The sequence below is a fragment of the Sceloporus undulatus genome, chromosome 6 (assembly GCF_019175285.1).
Source record: "Sceloporus undulatus isolate JIND9_A2432 ecotype Alabama chromosome 6, SceUnd_v1.1, whole genome shotgun sequence".
NCBI classification, from domain to species: domain Eukaryota; kingdom Metazoa; phylum Chordata; class Lepidosauria; order Squamata; family Phrynosomatidae; genus Sceloporus; species Sceloporus undulatus.
This window is the reverse complement of record NC_056527.1, coordinates 30,356,956-30,369,291: the sequence shown is the minus strand read 5'-3', so window position 1 is coordinate 30,369,291 and position 12,336 is coordinate 30,356,956.

Genomic DNA, 12,336 nt, shown 5'->3' with positions numbered 1-12,336 from the left:
ATGATGATAATATATCTATAACATGTCTTTCTGTCATCCTTATAACTTTTTATATTATGCAACTAATTATATTTTTCCTACCTTTAAAACACCTTTACAACATTAAAAAGGAAAATAAACACAAGTGTTAACAGGATGTTTCAAAGCAAAACTCACTCAAGGACCATTAAAATGTGCTGAGATTCATCATGGTATGAGGCACAGAGTTGGGAACTGAACTGAGATACCTGGTTTAGTTACATCCTTATATTGGTGAAAGTCTGTCAGACCCCAATGCCCAGCATTGATCCACAAGGAAGTCACTATTTCTTGCCAACTGTAGAGTTTTTGTGAGGAAACATGTGAATTGGTGTAAGTATGCTTCCTTTGGTTACTTGGAAGAAGAACAGGAGACCATCTGATAGAGAGAATATTCCTGATTTCCTCCCACTGCTAGTTAGCGAAAGTTCATCTTTCTGTACTCTTCAGAACCTCTACTCAGGAATAGGTATCTCCAACCAAGGCTGCATCTGCACTGCAGAAATGATCCAACTGACACCACTTAACTGTCATGGCTCAATGCTATAGAATTCTGGAAACTGTAGTTTGTTGTGGCACAGAAACTCTCAGATAGAGAAGGCTAAATATCTCACAAAACTATAATTACCAGAATTCCATCATATTGAACCATGGCAGTTAAAACAGTGTCAGCCTGGATTATTTCTGCAGAGGGGAGGCAGCTTGCAAATGTGGCTGAAATGTAACTTCCCCATTCCTATCCAGCTCAGGCATTAGTGAGGAATTATGGATGTCCAGTCCAACAAAATATGGAGGGTAACAATCTCCATTCTCTGATCTAAATGAAGGGTCAATGAGCAAATTTCTAGAATTCACCTTTCTATTCGGTCACCATTAAAACTTGTCACAGAAGACTATAGGTCATCTATGGAAGGGCTGGATTAAGCCCTTAGTTCCTGCTCCTTGTGGCCACCACTGACACCTGCATTACTGTTGTCCACAAACTGTTGGTGTACTGTATGCTTGGGACTCGGATCACACTTTCAGCTATGTCTGGATGCACATCTTGGGCAACTAAACATGTATAAGCATGCATGAGAGGGAGATAGGGACTGACTTTGCCCTGGGAAATCGGAGCTCTAATTCTTGCTTCTCTGGAAATATATAGGTAGCTCTAACAAACTGAAATCATCTCAGCATTAAGATACTGACCTGAGGACTGCAAGTTCAGAAGGTCAGCACTTCAAGGCCCAGGCACTGCATGATGGAATGAGCTCCCATCACTAGTCCCAGCTCTGCCAACCTAGAATCGAAAAACATTAAAAATACAAGTAGATAAATAGGTACCACTTTGGTGGGAAGGTAAGTGTTCTGCACAGTCATACTGGCCATGGGATCACAGAGTATCTTTGTTATTGTTGGCTCTTTTGCTTAGTATTGGAGAAGTGCACCACCCCCTAAGTCAGTCACAACTAGATAATCTTGTCAAGGGAAACCCTTACTTTACCCTCAGCAAATTGTAGTTTCTATTCTCAGTTTCCTCAATAGCAAATGAGAATATTAACTAGCATCTATAGGTGATATGGCAAAACCTCTGAGTATTCCTTCCTAAGAAAGCGCTATGAAATTTATGGGATGCCATAAATCAACAGGTGGCTTGAAAATTTACACACACACACACACACACACACGATACATCATATATTATTCTACTTCAAGGCTTGTGTAAGAAGTCAACTTTCGGGGTCAGCTACCAAGGTGCATATCCCGCAGTGGAGGCTGGGGGAAAGCAAGCCCTCACAGCTTCTAGACGCTGCTCCTTTGCTGGTTGTCATTTCTTGTCTGATCAAAAAGTAATAACAAGTGTGAGGATGAGCAGCATCCTCTCTTTGGCTCAAGTGCTCTTCCTCTAGGTAGTTGTGTAGATTAAGCCTGGGAAGAGGCTGGGTGAACATTTCACAGTTAGGCAGGGTTCTTCTCCCCCCCCCCCCAATCCCCACATTTCTAGATCGGCACCCAAGCAGAGAAGTTAGCTATTAAAAATTTTCCTACTTTACAGTGTCCCTAATTATATTTTTAAAAATTTTAAACATGTACTATCCCACCTAAAGATTGAAGATGGTCATTAATACAGAAATATTTTTAAAATTCTAGCTGTTTTTGCTCCACTGGTCGCTGATGAAATAGAGGTGTTCTTTTTGGAAAGGGGCAAGCATGAAAGCTCTGCACTTCATAACATAAACTCTCTTTTCTCAAAAAAATAAAAAATAAAAATCAAACCATCCATTTTCTTTAAATTAAAACTCTGGTTCTGAACCTACGCTGGGGAGATTAATGGGAATTGAGAAAATGTGTAGTATCTATATTAAAAAATACATCCCAGCATGAGCGTAATGGACTATGGAATAATTTCCCCAGGGAGAATGGGGGGGGGAGATATTCAAAAATCTTCTGCAGAATAGAGAACACTTGCATTAAGCCATAGCTGGGGGGAGAGTTTAAAGAGAGAGTTTTTGGAGTTTGCCTTCAGAAGCTCACTCCGAACATAGACATAGCTGAAGTAGCACAAGTAAACTGATCTATATAGTAGAAAAGTGACCCACCCCAGCTCGGCTTATTTGCCTTTAAAACCAAAAGGTGAACATTATTCTTTCAACATTACACAGCAGGAGGGTGAACCAGGCAGTCTTAGAGAGCTTAAGGATCTTCCACAGGGGACTTCTCTTTGGGGATAAGGGCTTTGTGAAGAATGGAGCGGCCAAACAGGGGGTGCCAAATCAGAAACAATAACGCCCTGAATTGGGTGATGTCACAAAGTCAAGGTAGTTCCAAATCAGTTGACTGGAGAAATAATCCTAAAGGCAATCTGGATAAATCGACTCAGATTTAGGTAAAACTTGACAAAATAGGAGAGCGGGGGGAGATGGATGCAAAATGGATATTTTCATCCAGTAGCTGCAGGAGTTTCAGGGTTCACATCGTGTATTTTAACCGATGCCCAGCATTACACGTGGCATCGTTCCAGGCATTCTGCTGCTGCTGCTAGGACTTGTGGGCAGCTCCACACTAGGGATGTAAATCTCATAAATTTCATTTGTATGGGCAACAAAAAATTATTTTACATTTTTCTCCCAATGGCAAAAAACCCTCGAAAAGTGTTATTCAAGACATCCCAGTTTGGGATTTGTTCTGCAAAAATAAATAAATAAATAATCCACATTTTTTTGCAGAAAACAGGATTTTTGTGGTGGGAAATGTGACTGGCATCCTGTTGGTGAAGATAATGCAAGGTAGTAGGAAAAGAGGAATGACGTACTAAAATGGATGGATCAGCAAAAAGCTACAGCACTGAGTTTGCAAGATCTGAGCAGGATGTGGAAAAGCACTCTTGGAGTTCACTCAGTCATCAATTGAATTGACTTGACAGCAACTACAGCAAATTTTGCTGGTGAATAATGGAAGCTTGACTTAACTTCTTTGCAACTCACTTTCTTAGTAATGCAGAGGTTGAAATTCTCTATCAACTGTGCTGGACCAAATTCTTCCAGATACACCTTTCTCAGCTGTCACCTCCAAGCGTGGCCATTTTCTGGTCTGTGAGGGGGGGGAGTGCAGATAATCACCATTTATTTATCTATAGTTAGACATGGAGCTACAGGGATCTGCAAGGACCTCCTGGTCTTCTGGGGCTCCTTGTGATGATTCATTGCTCTGTGTCCAGCTATAGGTAAATGCTGGATGCTTGTTTGCTCGCCAGCTCCACCATCTGACTGACTGAGAAAGGCTGAGGAACAACATCTGAGAAAAGGTGTGTGTTGGGGAGTTGTCATAGCTATGTCTCCTGATGCAAAATCATAGCCACTATTTTCTGCATGTGCACAAATATTTTCTGGGGGAAGGACCCTTATGAGTATTTGCACAGAATAAATCCAAACTGTGAGCCGATCCATCCAGAATTCTCCTCGCCAGTTTTCCTTGACACATCAACCCCCTTTTCCTCTGGTTCTTAATACGATGAATATTTCTGTCCTACCACCAGCAGCACTCAGTAGGAATCCTCCCTCCACCAAAAAAAATTCGGAACCATTGATGCCAGGTCTTATACAATGAGAAGGCTCATAGAGGTAAATCACGGGTGACCTGGGTGAATCTCACACTCTAGCCCTAGAAAAACATATAGGTTTTCACTTTGGATTGCCATAAGTCAGACTAAAGGCACACAATAATAACAAATAACAATCAATAATGAGCAAAAAGACTTATGGTTCCATCTGAGGAATGAATACAACATGTAGGACCCAAGACTTTAAAGCTGCCTTGCACAACACAGAGACTTTCGCACTGCCTCTATGAGCTGCTTACCTGAGATTTGTCCTCTGCACAGATACTAAGAAGCCCAGCATTCCATGAGATTTCAGCTGGCAGATTGAGATCTAGTACCCCAAGCTGCAAAGAAATGATTTCCCTTTTCCTTTTCAAGTCACAAAACAACATTTTTCCATAGAAATTTCCTGTAATAATCTGAATTCTGGGCCTTTCCTGTTACAGTGCTATCTCCTCATACTACTATTGGTAAGCTTCAGCTGAATTACTCGATATTTCATATGTGAGTTCACTATCATGAGATCACTGTAACTCTGAAGATATGGGCCAAGTTTGTGTGCACATTTCATGGCACCACTAGGAAATGACACACAACCATGCAGCGAAGTTTCAATGCAGGAATCAAAGAAGAAGAAAAAACCCCTCACAAATTCATGCAAGCAAAAGGTGGGCAGAAAGCCAAGGCAGTATTGAGAGAAAAGTAACAACATCAAGACTGATTTTTCATAGCCTACTTTTCTTGCTTGTAAGAGTACAGTGGTTAGTAGTTAGATGCCACTTCTGATGATCAGAAATGGCAGTTCAGGCCCAGGTGCTGCATGATTGATGACTCTTGTACATAGTCCAAGCTCTGCCAACATAGCATTCGAAAGCATGCAAATGCAGTACTGTAGATAAATAGGTACCGCTTCGGTGGGAAGTTAACAGCGTTTTGTGTCAGTCATGCTGGCCACTTGATCACCAGAAAGTGCCTTGGACAACACTGGATCTTCAGCTTAGAAACGGAGATGAGCACTTCCCTCTACAGTCAGTTACAACTACACATTCATGTCAAGGGACTACCTTTACCTTTTTTACCTTAAGAGTAACTACATCTTCTTAATATAAAGTAAGTGCCAAAAAAAAGTGAACAGCAAAAAGAATAGAAATTAAATGTTTTCATTCTTTCAAAAAACTTTTTGTGAACTTAAAACAGTGTCCAAGGTACTAGACACAGCAAGTGAACAAGAACTAAAGCACAAAAATATTGGCACATCTCTGAACTCTATGGGCAGGAAATGATTGGTTGCACAGCATTTACAACGGGCTGCAGTAAAGTTAATGAGGACTCTAGAGTAGCTACACTGGGGATCTCCAAACTTCTCAGCCAAGCTGCTGACTCATTCCTCTTCCTCCTACTGCCAGCAAAGTGGTATGACTCTAAATTAGTCAATACACAAGAGGAAAAACAGATGGAAAATGCACCTTCTGTGCATTTGGATGCTCAGGTACAATTGGGACAGACCTTGTTCATTTTAGCACTCTTAGTAGTGAATACACTGACTGAGCACAAATTGTACATTATAATCAACTGCGTCATCAGAAACTACTCTACTGTGTATGAATTCAGAGAAACTGCAGGAGGTGACTGGCTGGTCTACTCATCACATATTGATAAAGGGGGAGGCACCCAGAACACAACAGTGGGTTTTAATAGTTGATGTGGCTTTATTTGCCTTTAAAATACCAGCTCTCAACATGTGTGTGCTAAACCACCTCTCATAGGGAGATCAGGTGCTCAAAACTTCAGTGGCAAGAGTAAGTTGGCCTTCTTATACACGGATTTTTTATACACGGATTTGAGCAACACAGTCTGAAAATGTTCCAAAAAAGTATAAATTTACCTTGTTTTCCATTTTTTTTATTAGGGACACCATTTTGCTATGTCATTATATTAATGGGACTGAGCATACACGGATTTCGTTATACACGGGGGATCTTGGAACCAAACACCAGCGTATAACAAGGTCCACTGTATTAGGAATGCGTTACCAAACATTTGGAGATATCAAGCTTGGTTCCATTTGGTCTGCTGTCCAGGTCATTTCGGTGTAAATTAAGAGTTGGAACAAGAATATTAAGAAGCTGTCTCTCTTCATGAAAGATTTGTCTTAGAATGCCCATGTGTCTCTGAATTTTGTGCTGGAGTAGGACCCAAGTCAAGACTTTTTCAGTAGTGACTCACAGGTGAAAAACTACCTCTGAAAAGGGGATAATTGGCTCTTGTCTCACAGGACATCCTTTTTGTGCATATGGCAATGTAATTACAACAACAAATGGTGGCAGATGAATGGGAAAGACCTCAAGCACACAAGCCATAAAAAAGTAAGGCATTGGAGAAATTGGCAGTGGTATGCTTAATAATAAATATTTATATGGCATGTTTATGTATTTGCTTGCCAATTAGCATTTTTAAAATTATTTTTTTAAATTATGTTGGGTTGCTGGTTTGTTGTGTAATTGCCCATCAAGTCAACTTCAATTTATGGGATCCTACAAATGAGAGACTTTATAAACAGTCTGCTCGGTCTTGCAAACTCAGGGCTGTGGCTTCCTTGACTGAGTTCACCTACCTCAATGTAGTCTACCTCCTTCTACTGCCTCCTACTTTACCAAGCATTATTGTCTTCTCTAATGAGTATGTAATCTCATGGTATGTCCAAGCAGACAGCCTCGATTATTTATGAATACCCAAAGCAGCCTTAGTTCATCATTTGACTTTTTGTTTAATTATATTTTAACATATTTATGTTTGTGAAAGGCACAGCTCTTCTGGTTGTTTTGTTGTTTTGCATCTGTTCAAATGTTTGTGAACTCCCCTAGGATTCTGGGCTGGGAAAATGTAAGTAAATAAATGTAAATCAAGAAATCAGCGACAAGTCATATAAACAGATTATTATTGTAAAACTCCATAATGAGTCAGGGAAATGACCTCTGAAAAAGGAATTTTCCGGATCTGATGTGAATGCAAACAAAAGTCATATGAAAACACAGGTAATCACAGAGATAGACTTCCTATACTCACCTTATTAGGGGTGAGACACAGTGAAGTGTATAGACATGTGTCAGACAGTTTTGTTATTGGAAGAAGCAAAGCAAGCTCCATACTGAAGTTGTTTATGCAAACTGGTGAACCAGCTACATGGACATCAGCAAGACATTCCTCCTGTCCCACCTACACCCGTGGAGGGTCTTGACATGCTCTTTTTCTCTCTACTCTCCCCCACAAATACCCACCCCAGTCATTCCCAAGGTCTGAAATTAATTTTTAAATCTTCACCTTATTCCAGTTATGATGACTTAGTAGTGAAGCTAGTTATAATAAAGAGACAAGGTGGAGAGGGCATATTTCATTTTCTCCTACAACCCTTCAGAAGCCGAAGCAAACAACTGTTGGTTTGTAGATACTGCTTGCTCGCTGTCCAGAAAACATTTCATATAAAATCACATGCTGGCACAGCATCAAGGCAAAAAATAATCTTACCTTAATCAATACAGTGACAAGCTAACTTCAGTGACAGCCAACACCCTAACCCAATCCTCCAAATGAAAGCAGCCCACGTCTCTCAAGGGGGCTGGTTTTTTTCAACTGCCTATAATTGCTTGCCTGAAACAGACATCTCTGGGGGCTGTTCATTTTATTCTATTGTATACATGGCTAAATAGGCTTAGTCAAGTTTTCTCCACCCAGCGATAAAACTATGTTAAATGTATTAGACTAATACCATAACCAGAGATAGGCAATATTGCAGCAATCAACCGTTTAAAATAATGGCGAGAAAACCATTAAAGCTTGTGACAGCTCTCTTCAGCTAATCCCAATTTATAGCAATTTTTAAAAATCAACAATCCATGGGAATAGGTAGATTGCATAGATTGGGATTAAAAGAAATCCAGGCTGTCAAAACCACTCATAGTAATGGTTTGCCCTTTATCAAATCAGCCATCAGTTTTTCAATTAATTCCATCCCTCTAACCCCTTCGGATTTTTTCTAAAACTTTTTTTCTGAACAATTTGAGCATTATGTTATGTCACCATAATTGATGTGATTGGCCAATATGGCATGTTTATGGAATATAAGGGTCAGCCTTAATATGCCAGAGCAGAGGAACTGATTGGTAGAAAATTTCAGTATTCACATTGTCCTACAATACATTTCAACAGAAAGAGGAAATTCAGACTAAGAGATTCTGTCTCAGAAAGCCAGAAAAAGTGCCAGTATAAGAACATAATGACGAGCTACATGTACTTTGTTCCATATGTTCACATGTTGCAACCATCCTGCTGAAGCCAAACAGTGCCTGGATGGGAGATTATCTGGGGAATTCTGTGAATGCCAGATCCCAAATAGAAGGAAAGAGGAATACAAAGCATTTATTTAATATATAACCATTTTTTTCATCAAAACAAGCACGTCAGGTGGCTATAATAACAAATGATTTCTTAAAGATAAAAGCAACCTAGTTGGAATTGTCATGCCTCTGATTGATCATGGACCGGAATAAAGAAAGAGAACATAACTCAAAGCTAGTATACTGTTGTGGCAACCAACACAATACTTGTCTCTGTTTGGCTAGTATGTGTATGTGCCTTTACATTGCCTATTTACTTATGGTGACCCATTAACCTTCATCCGATCTTCTTAGGCAGAATACTCAGATGTGGTTTTATCAGTTCCTTCCCTGAAATAAGCCTACAGCCCCTGGTTTATGACAGACTCCCACCCAAGTACTAACCAGGTGGGATTTGGTGCCTTTTGGGTATTTAGGCCCTCTGTTTGGGCAGGGCTCTCATAAATTTCAGTTCATTGCTCTAAGCCAAGTCAGGTAGTTTATTCTTCCCTTGCCCAAACTGGAGAAAGAAAGTCAGCCCACCCTGCTCCTCACCGTCTTCTTCAGCCCAAGTGGCATTTAGCAGCAACATGGGGGAATCTGAAGAATGCAGGCACCAGTGGTATCACCAGGCTGTGCGGGGTGTGTGGACTGCACCAGGTGGCACCAAATGCTCTCAAACACCTACCTTTTGGCGAAACGGGCTGTGGCATTCATCTGCTTCCACTTTAAATGTTTTAAGAGATGGTGTGTATGGATGAGGCCTCATTGGAGAGAAAGAAGAGTCCCCAGAATTTTTTAAATAAAATTTCAAATTTCAAAATATTAAATTTAAATTTTTTTAGAAATTTAGAAATTATTTAAAAAAATATTCCTTTCATTTTAATAAATCTTCACTATGTATAGTAAATACATTTAGACTGTGCATATGATGTTGTATTTGAGAGAAAAATTTAGTTTTGCTATTGTTTATGTCCAACTATTGAGCATTACATTCAGTGGATAGCGAATTATGATTAGGAGTATATGTTAGTGCAAAAAAGCATTACTATGGATTCTGTCTGGGGTGAAATGGGATAGGTCAATGGGGGTGACACCATGAGTTACCACACTGGGTGACACCATCCCTATGTGATGTCACTGCAGGGCACCTACCATTTGAGTGCTTACGGGAGTGGAATGGAACAGCATGTCTATTTTTAACAGGGAACTACTGTTAGAATCCTCTTTTCAGAGAGACTACAGGTTGTTTTTAATAACCTTATAAACCTGGTGAGGATTGGCAGTCTCTCTGCAAAGAGAGTTATACAGTAAGTCCCATAAAAGGGCCCCAATGCTCTGCTCAAACATTAAATGCTCCCAAATGGTGGCATGCCACATTCATTGATTTCCCAATATTTCGGCTGAATGCCACTCAAGTGAAAAAGAAACTAAGAAAGAAAGGAGAGCTTCCTTCCTTTCTCATGTTTGGGCAGGGAAAAGAGGGTAATGGGCTGAGAGTTCTGCTCAACATCAAGGGAGCTTCTCGCCTCTGCCTCTTGCCTCTGCCTTCGTGCTGAGCACTAATAGAGGCTGGTGCTTTTCTTGCACTCAACTCTTTTCTTCAGCTGCCCATTCTCATTTTTTCCCTCATTTTATTTCCTTTCCCTATCTGTATTTGTATAGATGTCAGCATTTTAAGATGCAGTGGCCATTTACACCTCTCAACAATAACAACTCAAATAAACATATCCTCTTTTTCTCTTTAGCTCTTCCCAATTCTGTTTCTCTCTATGCATTTTTTAAAAGGAAAGGAAAAAGGAAAAGTTTGTTTGTTACAAGCCCTCCTAAATTTACCCTTATTTATCCATGGGTGATAGAAAAATCCAAAATGTTGGCCCCAGAACCTGTCCCGGACTGATACATGAGGTCACCTTGTACCTGAGTCTATACCGTACCCCATAAACCCAGATATCTACAAGGATCAAAGAAGAAAAGGCTCAGCAGAAGTAGTGAGATATCTGGCAGAGAAAAAGGCTGTACAACCTGGACATACCTCTTGCAATAAAAGTAATAATATCCAATGTCTTGACTGTGACAAGAACGTATCAGATGACAGAAAGAGAATTAACCAGAAGACCTTTCTGGGAGTTGAGGCAATCAAACTCCCTCAAGTTGAAAGATAATAGCAGCACTGTAACAGGAAATTAGAAAGTTACAAAAAACCCATTCACAAGAAATAATGTTGCTTTTTCAGAAGCTCTTTCTGCTCTTAGGAAGGACATGAGAGTAAGGCTCAACAACCACCCGAGGGGCAGAGGACACCACCCCTTTCCTAGCCAGATTGGGGCGGCAGCAACCTCACACCACAGCCCTGATCCAGGCTTGAGTGGCACAAAAGCGGCTCCATTTTGCGCCCTCAAAAGGGTGCCATAGCCTGGTGAGCACAGCTATCTGAAAGGCTCCTTTGATGCGGCGTGTATGGATGCAGTGTCAGAGGAGCGTCAGATACCATGTGATGTATGGAACAGCATGCGCCATCATGACATCCTGGGTACGGAGTCAAGTCGCATTCATCTGGGATGCAACACCCAATTCTATGATACCGCTGATCAACACAGAATAGCGGTTATAAATAAAACATTATTATTAGGATTATTATTATATTATTATTATTATTTATTATTATATTATTAACTCTACCCCAAGCTGGCCTTTCGCCAATCTGTACAGAACCATATTCTGAGAAGTTGTGAGTTCTCCTCCTTACCTCTTAAGACTGAAGGTCCCATAATTGTGAAACAATGGTCCAGCCATTCCCAAAATGCTTTAATCAACAACTATACAAATAATGTATTCTTTCAAAACAATTCACCATAGCAGTCTAACCAGCAAGCTGAACAATTACAGCACATACTCCCACATTCACTTGGTAGGGAATATCCTCATTGAAGAACCGTTCCCACATGTATATCCAAACTGAATTGATTTTAGAAACTGAAAAGGGTTGGCCCTGGTTGGTATTCGATTGGAAACTACCAGAAAACTTGGGGTGTTGGCTAGTAAAGACATCCTGCTCCAAACACTGGAGAAACACTGCAATGCACAGCTGATGAAACTGGGCACGATGGGACCAATGGTCTCAAACAGTATAGCAGCTTTCTGTGGTCCTATGTACCATGTTCTCTACAGGTACTGAACTGACAGGCTTAAGCATGGAGGGGAACAAGTAGCCTTTATTATCCTAAGTAAATAATTAAATAAATCTTTACCACATTGGGCTGAAGATCTGTGTGTGTGTGTGGGTGTGTAAAATCCTGCCACGTGCCGAAGAGAAGTAGGTGTGTGAAATTGTGATTGGTGCTTGGATGGGAAACAATTGGGAATCCCACAAGAATACTGCTTTGAATTCTGTGATGGAGAAAAGCTGGGTTATACTATGTACTTTAAAAATAAGTGCAGTGGAAAGGTTTGAACAGTTCATACCCTGAAAGCACGGACTCTTGAAAGGGTTTTCTGATGCTGAAGCAGTGAACTAAAAGCCAAATAAAATAACTCGCTCATCATCCTATTCTTTCAGCAAAAACTTTTTACTGAACGCATTTTTTTTACATCTCAAAGTAGCTGAAATATAATTTAAAATATAGACATTGGTATGCTAGTGATGCAGTTGCATACCTCCAGTCTTTCTACACAACTACACAGTGTGGCAACCAGCAAATGTGCAAGGAATATAGAGGTAAGTTCAAAAACAAAAACCTATGGGATGTTTTGTCTTTACAGACAGCTTCAACCAAAACTGCAAGTTTCCTGGTGAGCCTGATGATTCATCTTGTTCTTCTGCTGAAGCTGGGATCAAAGCAAAAAAATGTTCCAATGGGATTA